The sequence below is a fragment of the Durio zibethinus genome, chromosome 10, assembly GCF_047325235.1.
Source record: "Durio zibethinus cultivar Kanyao isolate XHJ-2024 chromosome 10, ASM4732523v1, whole genome shotgun sequence".
NCBI classification, from domain to species: Eukaryota; Viridiplantae; Streptophyta; class Magnoliopsida; order Malvales; family Malvaceae; genus Durio; species Durio zibethinus.
This window is the reverse complement of record NC_143171.1, coordinates 17,024,873-17,036,583: the sequence shown is the minus strand read 5'-3', so window position 1 is coordinate 17,036,583 and position 11,711 is coordinate 17,024,873. Positions and strand designations below refer to the sequence as shown.

Below are 11,711 nucleotides of genomic sequence, written 5' to 3'. Positions count from 1 at the left end.
GTTAGTTTCTTGATTCTCTTGCTGTTGACAAAATAAGACAAAAAGGCATGACTGAGTTGTTTAAATGTGGTAATGGACCTTGATTTCAGACCATAAACCATGACTAAGTTGCTTATTTGGGTGTTTTTGCTAGACTTTTACACATGAGAGCCTCATTTGCTCTCTACACCATCATGTTTGTTTTATAAAGTTCTAAATAATCAAAGGGGTTCGTTCTAAGATCATAAGTTTCCAAGGTTGGCATCTTGAACCCTTTGAGAGGAATGGTTTGATCTTTTTTTTCAGTGAAGGGTGAAGTCTGCTGAAACCTTAGCCCATCCTTAAATGCAATGGCTTTCCTTTCAATTTTTTTCCATGGCATGTATCTTGACTTTCAGGTCTTTGTTCGGTTAGGGTTCCAGGTTGCTCTATTTGGATTTTTGGGCGGTGGCATGAGTGGAGTTATGGCTGGGGTAATGGTGATGGGTGGCTAAAGTGTTATGTTCTTCTTTTGAGGCTGAAAAGGTTTTGACATCCTCTTAACTTGGCTGTTTGATAACACCTAATTATATAGTAATTTTACATGTTAAAAATGGTGCTAAATTTTAAATTTTAGATATTTTTTATTGTTTCCATGATTTTAAGGTTTCAAACTCATAGCCTTCAATTTTATGCAAGCCATGCATGCAACCATGCAAGAAACATTTTCAACCTAATCTTGAAAGCTCAAAGCCAAACCACATCGATCCATATTGATCCATTCATGCGGCCAAAATAGATTTCTACTTGCACAAGGACTCTTCCATGAAGCATTACATTAGGCCACCTATATCCTAAGGAGGATTGCATGCAAGTTCAAGCTCATTTAGACTCTAACATGTTCGACCAAAAGAGATTTAATCCAAGAATGACTCCTTGTGATAGCTATGAAAGAGTTGTGCTTGCATAAGGACTCTACATTGCATTCGGCTAGCTCATTCTCAAGAAAGAATTTCAAGCATACAAGGAAACTTCCATCTCTATCCATTTGGTTGTTTTAAGTGCAAGAAAAAGATAATCATCATTAAAGAGTTTTAAGCTCCTATGGACTCTATATCATTTGGCCAATAAGAGTTTGAAGTCCACCATGAGTATTTTGCTTAACCTTGAAGATTTTTTCTTGAAAAAGGACTTTATCCTTTTGAATTTCAAGAACTGGATAAAAAGCAATTTATCTCCTCTTGAATTTCATCTGAGTTGAACCTAAGGAAGAGATTTGATTAAGATTGCTTTAAGACAAGATTGTTTCAAAACACCATTCGACCAAGCATACTTAAGTAAGAGGAGTTTCGGTTATGCTTTCTTAGAAAACGAAGATGAACCTTAGTGTTTGAATTTGAAAACACATCTTGTAAATCTTATCCCCTTAGTTGAATCCCACTCTATAAATAGAGAGGCCATTTACCTCATTCCATCATCCCATTCCACACTTCTCTTTTCTCTTTTCTCTTTTTATTTTTTAATTTTTAATTCTTTAGTTATATTCTTTCTTTAGTTTAGTTATTAGCAAGGGTGACAAATTTGCTAATAACAAAGCTTTGTTCTTTAAAATTCTTTCCTTTTAATTCAAAGAAGTACTTTTTTTCAAGATTTTTTTCTTTTATTGTTCTAAGTTTCAAATCTTGTTTTTACATTCTTTATTTTAGCAAGCATACTTTTTATTTCAAAGTTTGATTCAAGCATTCTTTTACTCTTTACAAGTTTCAGCCATAATCTTTTGAAGATCTATAAGTTTACAATTTTATTTCAAGATATTTATAAGCATTTAGCAATCACTCTTTCTTGTTTTCAATATTTCAATTCTTGTTCTATTAGATTTAGTATTTGGCTATATTATTCTACTTCTTAAGTGACAGTTGTTGAAGTCAAGATCTAAGCCTACTCTTGCTTTCAATCATTCTCTACTTTATTTTGCAACCAAACCCAAGTTTTCATTTATTTAGATATAGGAATCTAAGATTTCACCTCTGGTAATTGAGAACTATCAAACATTATAATCTATAATCCCTTGGGAGACGATATTAGAATAATTTCATTATTATTACTTAATCTGTGTACTTGTAGGTTATCTTAAAAGTAGCAATTAAGTTTTTGGAGTTATTGTTGAGGATTATAACGGTGTTCTCAATATCAATAAAAATTTCTTAACTTCTTATAATCTAAACCTTTTTCATTTATTTATTTATTTATTTTTTACTTTTTTTATATTTTTTTATTTGCATGCGTAGATCCAAAAGTGTTAACTTAGCTCTAGTTGATCAAAAAATTAAAAGAACATTCAGAAGAAGAAGAAAAGAGCAATCAATAACACTTGTACCAACACCAATGGCTAATGCACAATGAGGGGCAAAGAACCTTAAGGGACTATGCAGTTCCCAATCCATATGGTTTTCAACTATCCATTAGAAAGCCAGCTATTCAAGCAAATGACTTTGAGATAAAGCCTTTAATTATATAAATGGTCCAAACTTTTATACAGTTTAGAGGGCTACCAAGTGATGATCCTAATCTCCACCTGTCTAACTTTTAATGAATTATGTGATACTTTTGCTATAATGGTGTTTTTTATGAAACTATTAGACTAAGATTATTTTTTTTTCTTAAAAACAAGGAGGAAAGCTAGTTTTCATCATTAATTCCTGGTTCAATCACCGCATGGAATGATTTGGTTTCAAAAGTTTGTAGCAAAGTTTTTCCCACTAGTAAAAACAATAAAACTAAGGAATGGGATCACCATATTTCTACAAGCAGATGGTGAAATGCTATATGTTGGGTAGGAACGATTCAAAGAGCTGCTAAAGAAATGTCCACACCATTGATTACTGTAATGGCTCTAAATCTAGATCGTTTATAATGGTTTCATACCACCTATGAGAATCACCTTAGACTTAGTTGCTAGAGGGGCAATTACGAGTAAGCTTTTAAAGAAGCAAATAAGCTGATTGAAGAGGTGGCTACTAACAATTACTAGTGGGGAATAGAGAAAAAGGTAAGTAAAAAGTTTGCTAATTTATTTAAGATTAATGCTATAACCTCCATCATTTCCTAGTTAACCAACCTAATAAAAAATATTGAAACCCTAGGAAACCAACTTCAAGCCAACTATGTGAATGTTATCCAAAACCCTTTTGTGTCATGTGATATATGTGAAGGACCCATTCTAGATAAAGATGCCAAATCAAAATAGAACATGTCTATTACATCTAGCAATCTAAGTCAATTAACAATCCCTATCATAATACTTACGACATTGGATGGCTAAACCACCCTAATTTTCTTGAAACCAATCAAACCACTAACCCACCAATAACCAAAACAACAACTACCGCCCTAATCCATCAACTTACAATTCACCCTAATAGAAGAAACCTAGTTTTGAAAATATGTTTATCCAACTGATGTAAGCCAACAATGCCAACATTTAAAGCTAAGCTGCATCAATCAAGAACCTAGAAAACCAAATAGGTCAAATAGCATAAGCCATAGCTAACCACCCTATAGGTACCTTACCTAGCAATAAGGGAAAAAAGGATGTAATACTATCTATTTTTTAGTAATGATGGGATAAAGGAGTTTAATGAGGAGGATGATTTCATGGATGAACTTATAGTAGTAAACCTCTTTAGTTTTGTGAAGCAACCTAAAGTAGATTTTATGAGAAATGAAGATATGTTAAAAGATGAGAAACTCTTAAGAATTGAAAGAGAAATTTTGTAAGCGTTTGATCCCATGGCATTAAAGGTCCATGAAAATATTAAACCTTATGAAAAAGACCCTAAGGCAGAAATTACTGAAATGGAATATGAAAAAGATTTTAAAAAGTACATTGAAGAGTCTATTGAAGAAGGGAAAATGCTACTGCAAGTAAGGAGAGCATTATTAGAAAGCATTCAACCAGAGCAAAAAAATCCAAATGAAAAAGTTCAAGAAGGGGAAGTCCAAGAAGAAAATCTATAAGAAGAAGAAGAAAAAGAGAAGAAAGTCTAAGAGAAAGTGCAACCAAGACCAAGGATGACATTAGAATGTATAGGTAGTGTTTTAACATAACAGCACCTACCCCGAAGCCTATTCCAAAGAAAATGCTTAAAGAATTGAATGAAGCCACATTTTTGAAAGAATACAGCCTTGAACTTCAACAACTCTTGCCTAGATAGCAAAAAGATCTAAAAAGCTTTATTATTCCTAGCAAAATAGGACATTTAAAATTTGATAATGATTTTTATGTTCTTGGTTATAGTATAAATCTATAACTTATTAATATTTTTATGTAGCTAAAGTGTGGATAGCTGAGTCTTGCAAAGTTCAATATTAAGTTTGTCAACCTGTCTACCAAGTTACCGTAAGGGAGATTGAAAAATGTGTTTGTTAAAATTAGTAAATATGCTTTCTATGTAGATTTTACTATTTTAGATGTGAAGGATGGTAAGGCTCCATCACTATTAGGATGACCTTTCCTATTGATTGCTAAAGCATTAATAGATGTCTACAACTCTAGCCTTACCCTTAGGTTCAAAAATAAAAAGATGTAGCTTGTGTTGGAGGGTATAGTGTACTTAAAGATTAATATGATGTAAATACAGTCAAAGTGAAAGAAAACCTTAAAGAGTTTAACCTAATAGATAAACCACCTGACCCTATGATTCAAAACCATTTGGCAACCCTTAGCTATAGCAATGTTAATCCCATAAAGAACTTAAGCTCTATATATGTTATTCCTACTAAGAGAGGTGGTACATCTCCTAAGACCAAGTCTATTTATGTCATTCCATAAAGAATGAGGTAACAAGGTAAGCTCTCTCTCATAGATTTAGGGACGGTAAAGCTTGACTAAAACTGACACTGCTTGAGAGGCAACCCAAGTTCTACTTTAATGGTTATGCTTTTTGTTTTCTTAAATTTTTGAAGATAGTTATGCTTTTAATGTTTTTGTTTGAATTTTTTTTTTTAAGATAAAGTAAAGCAAGGATGATGCCTCGTACAAGATAAGATTTAGCCTTGAAATAAATTTGAAGAGTATTTCTTTTTCCTTATTGTTTGAATTATTGTTTAATTTAAGTATGGGGGAGAAAAGAATGCTTTTTAAACTTAAATGTTTTAAAAATTGTGATCCCATTTTTGCTTTCAAACCAAATTGACATACTAAATCTCATTATGATGCTCACTTAGTTGAATTTGCATATATTTTTCAAAAATGACTAAAGTATGATAGGAAGTTTAAATATAAGTATGGTGGAACTTGAAAAGCATTCTTAAGCATGTTTCTCTTTGAATGTGACTATTATGCATATGTTTTTATTCTCTTTTAATAAAATGCTATGATTTTTATGAGAGTTTGTAAGATGTGGATTTGCATGAGATTTGAAGATATGAATAAGTGCTCTAGAATTCACCTACTTAACCCTTGAGGTGAAATCTTAAACTATATTTAACTCAAAAGATGATTTAGGCAGTTTTTTGGACTTTTTGAGCCTTTTTCAAGGCACCCTATTATGATGCATCCGTAGTACCTATATTTTGAGCCTGTTATATTCCCTTTTCTTTATTTGTTTAGCCACATAGTAAACCAATAAACCTTTTCCTTTTTATTATCCTTTTTTGGTTTTACCTAACCCAATTGTACTTGTGTATTATGTACATTTCTATGTATTTAGGAGAAATGGAAGAGCAAGGAATGAAATGAAAGAAAGAAAACAAAACAAGGGCAAAGCCTAACAAAAGCCAAAAATGGCTATATTATTTTTTCGAAAAAAAAAAAGAGATGCCATGAATAAAAGAATAAAAAGATGCTTCAAAGTCAAAGTTTCAAAAAGAGCTCCAAATTGTTCAAAGTCTAAGAAATCCAAAGAAAGTAAGCTTAGGGTTTTCAAGCCTAAAATTTCTTTTTTCCTACCATGACCCAAACCTTACATTACAAGCCTAAAAGACCTTTTAATCTTAAGTCAAGTATGTAAGTCTAACATTAATGGAAAGGGATAGGGAAGTGAACATATGAATTCTATTTATCTTTGAATTGAAATGTGATGGAGCATTTTGCAATTTTTTTACTCGAGTTATATGCATGAATTAAAGATTGAGTAGATGTATATGTGTAATGAGCATAAGATATTGAGAGCTTGTTTTTGAAGGAATTTATTGTAACCCTATGTTTATAGTTAGCTTTGTATGATGCAATAGTGCATGCTATGAATTGTATATAATTTTTGACTTTGTAAGTATGTATAATAGTTCTTTAGTTTTGTTAATTTGAGATTTTGCTTGAGGATAAGCAAAGATTTAAATGTGGGGGTATGATAGCACCTAATTATATAGTAATTTTACTTGCTAAAATTGGTACTAAATTTTAAATTTTGGATGATTTTTGGTTGCTTTCATGTTTTTAGGGTTTTAAGTTTATAGCCTTCATTTTTATACAAGCCATGCATGCAACCATGCAAGAAATATTTTAAGTCCAATCTTGGAAGCTTATAGCCAAACCATATTGATCCATTCATGTGGCCAATATAGTGTTCTACTTACACAAGAACTCTCCCATGTTCGATCACATATATCCTAAGGAGGATTGCATGCAAGTTTAAGCTCATTTGGACTCCAACATGTTCAGCCAAAAGAGATTTAATCCAAGAATAACTCTTTTGCTTAGCTATGAAGGAACTGTGCTTGTATAAGAACTTTACATTGCATTATGCTAGCTCACTCTAGGAAAAATTTCAAGCATACAGTGAGACTTCTGTCTTTATCCATTCAACTATTTGAAGTTTAAGAAGAAGATAATCATTAATTAAGGAGTTTTAAGTTCCCATGGACTCGTTACCATTTTGCTAAGAATAGTTGGAAGTCCACCATGAGTCTTTTGCTTAGCCTTGAAGATTTTTGCTTGGAGGAGGACTTTATCCTTTTGAATTTCCAAAATTGGATAAAAAGCAATTTATCTCCCCTTGAATTTCACCTTGATTAAATCTAAAAAGGGGATTTGATCACAACTGCTTTAAGACAAGATGAATGGCCAAGATCACTTCTTTAAGACACCATTTGGCCAAGCATATTTAAGCAAGAGGAGTCCCATTCGATCATGCCTTATTAGAAGATGAAGATGAACCTTATCACTTAGTGTTTGAATTTAAAAACACATCTTGTAAATCCTATCCCCTTGGTCGAATCCCACTATATAAATAGGGATGCCATTCACCCCATTCTGTCCCCCCATTCTTCACTTCTCTTCTCTTTTTTTAGTTTTTAGTTTTTAGTTCTTTAGTTATTTTTTTTCTTTAGTTTAGTTATTGGCTTAGGTGACAGATTTGCCAATAACAAAGCTTTGTTCTTTAAAATTCTTTTTTTTTTTAATTCAAAGAAGTATTTTTTGTCAATATATTTTCTTTTATTGTTCTAAATTTCAAATCTTGTTTTAACATTCTCTATTTTGACAAGCATACTCTTTATTCCAAAGTTTGATTCAAGCATATTTTTACTCTTGACAAGTTTCAGCGATAGTTTTTGATGATCTATGAGTTTACTTTTATGCAATTTTATTTCAAGATCTTTACAAGCATTTAGCAATCACTTTTTCTTGTTTTCAATCTTTCAATTCTTGTTCTTTTAGATTCAGTTTTTTGCTATATTCTTTTACTTTCCAAGTGATAGTTGGTGAAGTCAAGATCTAAGCCTATACTTGCTTTCTATCTTTTTCTACTTTATTATGCAACCAAACCTAAGTTTTCATCTTTTAGAGAATCTAAGATTTTGCCTTTGGTAATTGTAAACTACCTAACATTACAATCTATAATCCCTTGAGATATGATATTTGAATACGTCCATTATTATTACTTGATTATACACTTGTAGGCTATACTAAAAGCAATAATCACTATCTTTCTATAGGTTATCTATCAGGGGTGATTATATTGGGTACTTTGGAGGTTTGTGGTGGGGTTATACTTTGAAGTAGTTGTTGAAGGGATTGGATTTCATTATTTAGAGCTTGGAATTATTTCATGGTCAGTCCCATTTATGTGGGCATAGGTAGGTCTATAAATTGGCTAGCATAGGTCTTAATTCAAACGGAAACAATTGGCTCTCATTCCTTAGGTACTCTTTTTTAGGGATGAATATTGTTTAGATCGGTTAAAAAGTGTATATGCCTCTATCTGGCACACCAACTATTTTTTTCAAGTATCAAGTTGAGGGATAAAATCCTAAAATCATAAAAGAGAGAAAGATAGTAGTTAAAGGTAAAGTTAGGAAGTGTTCCTTATGCTTGCCCTTGATGCTCAAGTTAGAGGTTCACTATAAGAGGTCAAAATAAGAGTAAAATATAGAAAAATTAGAAGAAAGCAAGATGATTAGATAGTACCTAGATGACCCTATTTATAGATGAAAAGTGAGGGTCTACTAGATAAATTGGTGACATGGTTAAGCTATTATGACACTATACATGTTAGGTTAGTCCAAATGTCAAAAATACCACTGGCTATCTATTAACAGTCTCTAATGAGCAAAAAAGCATAATTTGAAGCATTTATATGATCTTAACTTTGGCTATATAAAGGGCCTTTTATTTTTCACCTTGCTGTCTTTTTGCTCTCAAACTGATTTACCTTTACCAACCTCAAAGATTTTATTTTTTTCAACTTATCTTTTTCTTTCTTTTTTTCCTGAATACATTTCTTTTTTGTTTCTCTCTTATAATGTCTTCTAGTGTAAATTATGAGGGCTTAAAAAGTTACAACGTGGTTCTAAAAGAAGGTCTGCTTAGTAATAGGGATGAAGCTGATAGAGTCTTTTCTATCATTGTGGGAAAATATTACAATAGAGTAGCATTTTGGTTGAACCCTATGTCAAAAGAAGATCAAAAGAAGCTCGATGAGAGTGCTTACACTAAAAAATAGTGAGTCTTTCATGGAGTAAGAGATTAGCCTCATGAAAAGATGGATGAGCTTTTGGCTCTAATGGATTTTAACCTTGGGGATCTTTCTATCCCAATGCCAATGGTCAATTCAGTTCATTTGTCTAGCCTCCATTCTTTTTCTTTTTTTACCCTTTTTTTTTCTAAAATCAAACCTTTTTTTCTTTTTTCCTTCATCCCTTATTATATAAAACCAATCTTAATTGATGTTTTTTTATTTTTTTCTCTATTTGAGGAGTCTTTCTACCCCTCTTCATCTTTTTCTGACATTGAGGTGGTCTCTACTATTACTCTTTAAAATTATACTCTTGCTTTGGAGTTGACTCTTCTAGCATTAAAGACTTTGATGATAAAGAAGGTTCTGATTAAGAGTAGGAAGAAGAAACCTACTAGGTTAAAAAAAAAGGTAGGATAAGGTTGAGTCCTCCTCAGATTTGAGGCCTTAGCTCAAGTTTTATTTTGTACTCCTTGTTTTTCAGGTTTAAACCCTAAAAACATGATGAAGAACTTGAAAGGTAGGGTTTATCATGAAGACTATCCTAACATGTGCTTTACTCATCATGTTCGATCTTTAAGGGTCAACTTTGACCTTTTAAAAAGGGATATAGTGTGTTGATGTTGACCACCAAGGACCAAGTCACTTCTCTTATAAAAGGTCACCAAATCTGGGTGTATTGAGATTCCATAGTGGCTGGTTTGAGATTCTTTTTACATCTTTTTATCATTGAATATTTTATTTCTTATAATTTAAAAATGACTAAGCTCATCCTAAATTCTTTTCGGTATATAGTAGCCTTCATAATTCTTTGTAAAAACCTAGACATTCTTCTTACCACTTCTTTATTCAAAGAGTTTTTCTTGGTCAAAAAACATCCCAATGATAAGAGTTCGCATCACAGCTTGTTTGACGAAAAAGATTTTTGTGAATTGCCCAAGCTTAACAATGAATTGGAAGCTACTTTTCCTTTATGGTGAAAAGAAAAATAAAAATAAAAATAAAAATAATGAGCTCGAGGTGTGGAAGATATTGAATGAGCCTAGGATTTTTTAAGATGAACCCATTCATTTGACAATGATTGACCTCACTGCTCAGAATAAGATTTTGGATTTCACTGAGAGGGAAAAACTGGTTATAGATGTATGTGGGCTGACCTCCCTTGAAATAGTGAAAGAGACCAAGTATTAGGGTAGGTCTAAGGTGACTTCATAAGGTTTTTACTTTTGTAAAGTTTTTTTAACACTTATTTTATCCTACAAATATATCTGATAGTGTCAAGCCCTTCAAAAAATTCAAGTTCCACGAGCTCGTCTATTAGTCAAGATTGAAGAAATGCTAGAAATAGCCTATCTAACTCAAGGCTCCTTCCATGGGGAAAAAAAATAATTGAGCTTTTTGTTCCTTAATTGTTGAGCTCCATAACTCAGGCTTTATTACTACTAAGTGCAAGCAAAAGGTAATGATGGGTCGAGAGGCCCTTCCTTCTAAAAGGTAAAAGACTGAAGCCTCCCTTCTTTAGCGATGCCAAAGGTCCAAATTCTAAGGCCAAACTTGGAACACTTCTTTATTAGATTAGAGTATGGCTTCAATGAAAATCCTCTGATGGATGCTAACATGGCTAGGAAATTCGCAAAGGTTGTTGTCCCTTAGAGAGGTTAGTTATCTTTTAGCATGATTTTTGTATTGTTTCATGAATTTCATTATTTTTTAAAGTCTAAGCTCGATCTTTTTTTGTAGTTTTGAAGAAGTTTCTAGCCTATCCCTATCAAACATCTAACGAAAGCCTATTTTGTGCTTATTGAGCTTTGGCTTGTTATTTGAAGAATAAGCCACACCTTAGGAATTATACTCAAAAGAGTTATAAGAACAATGATGTGATCACCAAGCTTAGAGCCAATCTTTTCAACTTGTATAGGAAGGAATAAGAGCAAAAAAAAAAGGTCTAATGACTTAGTGGTCAAGCTAGAAGGAATCCAAGTCTAAAAGGCCTCAACTGAGTTTAATAAGGAACAATCTGAGCTCAAACTTAATGAAGCCCAAGCAGAGATTGCCAAGTTGAGGTTTGAGGTTTAAGTGGAGTGAAAGACTAGAAAAGAGGCCAAAGGAGAAAATTATTCAAGAATTCATGGCTTATTAGAGATTTTTCAATCTTCAAGTTGAATTTTATTGGGAAAACATCCTTGGCACCTTTGATATTTGTAAGGATGAGGTGCAGTTCAAATTTGCCAGTTTGAATCTTGACCTATCTGACATTAGGTTGGACAACCTTAAGACCAGGTCTTTACTGCCATCTGATGGGAAAGAAAAAGATGATGAGGATAATGATGATGATGATGACACTACCATAGATGCTGAGCTCAATGCTGTTTTTAGGCCTGTGGTCAAGGAAGGGGCAATTATTGCTACTGATGAAGGAGGAGAATGAAAAGGATAAAAAAATTACATTTTGTTTCTTTTTGTTTATTATTTTTTTAAGTGAGAGATCAAATTTTTGTAGGAACCTCGAATTAGATTGTTGACACAAATTTTATCTGAAATTTTTTAACATGGTGGACCCGAGCCCATTTTCGAATAGGGGCCAAAGCCATTACTTTTGGCCTAATATGTGGACAATTTTAGGGGCCCGTTCGTAACTAAAAAAAAAACCCAATGGATAGCCCACCTTTGAAGCCCATTTTGAGCCCACAAGTTAGCCCACTTAGAGACCCAATTACTAGCCAAAAATGAAGCCTAAAGTAGCTTTTGATAATGGCCTAAAATACGACACAAAACATGACCCAAACCTAAAGGAAAAAT

General features: G+C 32.6%; 1 non-coding gene across 1 annotated transcript; it reads right to left on the bottom strand.

Moving 5' to 3' along the window:
• Nucleotides 1-2,732: 2,732 nt before the first annotated feature.
• On the bottom strand, nucleotides 2,733-2,839 carry LOC149516500 (small nucleolar RNA R71). Its single transcript, XR_016345996.1, has one exon. It is a non-coding gene; the product is annotated as a small nucleolar RNA R71 (small nucleolar RNA).
• Between the last annotated feature and the right edge of the window lie 8,872 nt (nucleotides 2,840-11,711).